Genomic DNA, 4,254 nt, shown 5'->3' on the forward strand with positions numbered 1-4,254 from the left:
TTTTGTGTGTGGTATAAGGAAATGGTCCATTTTCATTCTTCTGCATGTAGCTGTTCAATTTTCCCAACACCATTTATTGAAAAGACTGTCTTTTTTCCATTGGATATTCTTTCCTGCTTTATTGAAGATTAGTTGACCACAGAGTTGAAGGTCCATTTCTGGGCCCTCTATTCTTCCATTGATCTATGTGTCTGTTTTTGTGCCAGTACCATGCTGTCTTGATGATGACAGCTTTGTAATAGAGCTTGAAGTCCGGAATTGTGTTGCCACCAACTTTGGCTTTCTTTTCAAAATTCCTCTGGCGATTCGTGGTCTTTTCTGGTTCCATACAAATTTTAGGATTATTTGTTCCATTTCTTTGAAAAAAATGGATGGGATTTTGATAGGGATTGCATTAAATATGTAGATTGCTTTAGGTAGCATAGACATTTTCACAATATTTGTTCTTCCCATCCATGAGCATGGAACGTTTTTCCATTTCTTTGTGTCTTGCTCAACTTCTTTCATGAGTACTTTATAGTTTTCTGAATACAGATTATTTGATGCTTTTTTTTTAAGATTTTATTTATTCATTTGACAGAGATCACAAGTAGGCATAGAGGCAGGCAGAGAGAGAGAGAAAAGAAAGCAGGCTCCCTGCTGAGCAGAGAGCCTGATGCGGGACTTGATCCCAGGACCCTGAGATCATGACCTGAGCCAAAGGCAGCAGCTTAACCCACTGAGCCACCCAGGTGCCCCAGATTATTTGATTCTTTAGTTATGTTTATTCCTAGGTATCTTATGGTTTTGGGTACAATTGTAACTGGGATCAACTCCTTAATTTCTTTCTTCTGTCTTGTTGTTGGTGTATAAGAATGCAACTGATTTCTGTGCATTGATTTTATATCCTGGCACTTTACTGAATTCCTGTATGAGTTCTAGCAGTTTTGGAGTGGAGTCTTTTGGGTTTTCCACATAAAGTATCATATCATCTGCAAAGAGTGATAGTTTGATTTCTTCTTTGCCGATTTGAATGCCTTTTATTTCTTTTTGTTATCTGACTGCCGAAGCTAGGACTTCTAGTACTATGTTGAATAGCAGTGGTGATAATGGACATCCCTGCCATGTTCCTGACCTTAGGGGAAAAGCTCTCAGTTTTTCCCCATTGCGAATGAAATTCACTGTGGGTTTTCCATAGATGGCTTTGATGATATTGAGGTATGTACCTTCTATGCCTACACTGTGAAGAGTTTTGATCAAGAAAGGATGCTGTACTTTGTCAAATGCTTTTTCAGCATCTGTTGAGAGTATCATATGGTTCTTAGTTCTTTTATTAATGTATTGTATCACATTGATTGATTTGCAAATGTTGAACCAACCTTGAATCCCAGGAATAAATCCCACTTGGCCGTGGTGAATAATCCTTTTAATGTACTGTTGGATCCTATTGGCTAGTATTTTGGTAAGAGTTTTTGCATCTGCGTTCATTAAGGATATTGGTTTGTAATTCTCCCTTTTTTTTAAAAAAAAGATTTTATTTATTTATTTAACAGAGAGAGAGAGAGATCACAAATAGGCAGAGAGGCAGGCAGGGGAGGGGGGAGCAGACTCACTGCTGAGCAGAGAGCCCAATGAGGGGCTCGATCCCAGGACCCTGAGATCACGACCTGAGCCAAAGGCAGAGGCTTAATCCACTGAGCCACCCAGGCGCCCCTGTAATTCTCCTTTTTGATGGGGTCTTTGTCTGGTTTTGGGGTCAAGGTAATGCTGGCCTCATAAAATGAGTTTGGGAGATTTTTCTTTCGTTTCTATTTTTGGAATAGTTTCAGGAGAATACGTATTAATTCTTCTTTGTTTGGTGGAAATGTTTGGTGGAATTCTGCTGGGAAGCCATCTGGTCCTGGTTGTTTCTTGGGAGATTTTTGATGACTGCTTCAATGTCCTTACTGGTTATGGGTCTGTTCAGGTTTTCTATTTCTTCCTGGTTCAGTTGTGGTAGTTTATATGTCTCTAGAAATGTATCCATTTCTTCCAGATTGTCAAATTTGTTGGTGTAGAGTTGCTCATAATATGTTCTTACAATTATTTGTATTTCTTTGGTGTTGATTGTGATCTCTCCTCTTTCATTCATTATTAATTTGGGTCCTTTCTCTCTCTCTTTTTTTTTTTTTGGTAAGTCTGTCCTGGGGTTTATCAATCTTATTAATTCTTTCAAAGAACCAGCTCCTAGTTTCTTTGATTTGTTCTACTGTTCTTTTGGTTTCTATTTCATTGATTTCTGCTCTGATCTTTATGATTTCTCTTCTCTTACCCGGCTTAGGCTTTCTTTGCTATTCTTTCTTTAACTCCTTTAGGTATAGAGTTGGGTTGTGTACTTGAGACCTTTCTTGTTACTTGAGAAATGCTTATATTGCTATATACTTTCCTCTAAGGACCACCTTTGCTGTGTCCCAAAGATTTTGAACAATTGTGTTTTCATTTTCATTTGTTTCCATGAATTTTTCAATTCTTCTTTAATTTCCTGGTGACCCATTCATTATTCAGTAGGATCCTCTTTTGCCTCCATGTATTTGAGTTTTTTCCAAATTTCCTCTTGTGATTGTGTTTTAGCTTCAGAGCATTGTGGTCTGAAAATATGCAAGAAATGATCCTAATCTTTTGGTACCAGTTGAGACCTGATTTGTGACCCAGGATGCAATCTATTCTTGAGAGTGTTCCATGTGCACTAAAGAAGAATGTGTGTTCTGTTGCTCTGGGGTGGAATGTTCTGAATATATCTGTGATGTCCATCTGGTCCAGTGTGTCATTTAAGTCCTTTATTTCCTTGTTGATCTTTTGCTTGGATGATCCATCCATTTCAGTGAGGAGGGATGTTAAAGTCCCCTAATATTATTGTATTATTGTTAGTGTGTTTCTTTAATTTTTTGATTAATTGGTTTATATAATTGGCTGCTCCCATGTTAGGGGCATAGATATTTAAAATTATTAGATCTTGTTGGACAGACCCTTTAAGTATGATATAGTGTCCTTCCTCATCTCTTGCTTATAGTCTTTGGCTTAAAATCTAATTATCTGATATAAGAATTGTCACCCCAACTTTCTTTTGATGTCCATTAGCATGGTAAAATTTTTTCTACCCCTTCACTTTAAATCTGGAGGTGTCTTTGAGTCTAAAGTGCGTTTTTTATAAACAGCATATCAATGGATCTTGTTTATTTATCCATTCTAATACCCTGTGCCTTTGATTGGGGCATTTAGCCCATTTCCATTCAGGGTAACTATTGAAAGATATGAGTTTAGTACTATTGTATTGCCTCTAAGGTGACTGTTATTGTATACTGTCTCTGTTCCTTTCTGGTAAATTACTTTTATGCTCTCTCTTTGCTTAGAGGACCACTTTCAATATTTCCTATAGGGCCGGTTGGTGCTTGCAAATTCTTTTAATTTTTATTTGTCCTGGAAGCTTTTTATTTCTCCTTCTATTTTCAGTGACAGCCTAGCTGGATATAGTATTCTTGGTTGCATATTTTTTCTCATTTAGTGCTCTGAATGTATGGTGCCAGTCCTTTCTGGCCTGCCAGTCTCTGTGAATAGGTCTGCTGCCTGCTGCCAATCTAATATTTCTACCATTGTATGTTACAGACCTCTAGTCCCAGCTACTTTCAGGATTTTCTCTTTGTCACTAAGATTTGTAGTTTTTACTATTAGATGATGGGCGTGTGGACCTATTCTTACTGATTTTTAGGGGGGTTCTCTATGCCCCCTGGATTTTGAATGCTTATTCCTCTTGCTATATAGGGAAATTCTCTACTATAATTTGCTCCATATACTGTCTGCTCTCTCTTCTTCTGGGATCTTAATTATTCTAATATTGTTTTGTCTTATGGTATCACTTATCTCTCGAATTCTCCCCTCATTGTCCAGTAGTTTTTTGTGTCTCTTTTGCTCAGCTTCTTTATTCTCCACCATTTGGTCTTCTATATCACTAATTCTCTCTTCTGCCTCATTTATTCTAGCAGTAAGAGCCTCCATTTTTTATTACACCTCATTAATAGCTTTTTTGATTTCAACTTGTTAGATTTTAGTTCTTTTATTTTTCCAGAAAGAGATTTTATTTCTCCAGAAAGGGATTCTTTAGTATCACCCATGCTTTTTTTTGAGCCCAGCTAGCACCTTTATAATCACCATTCTGAACTCTAGTTCTGACATACTACCAATATCCATATTGATTAGGTCCCTAGCTGTTGGTGATGCCTCTTGTTCTTCTGTTTTTTT

This window comes from Lontra canadensis, unplaced genomic scaffold (assembly GCF_010015895.1).
Source record: "Lontra canadensis isolate GAN:19392208 unplaced genomic scaffold, GSC_riverotter_1.0 scaffold4, whole genome shotgun sequence".
NCBI classification, from domain to species: Eukaryota; Metazoa; Chordata; class Mammalia; order Carnivora; family Mustelidae; genus Lontra; species Lontra canadensis.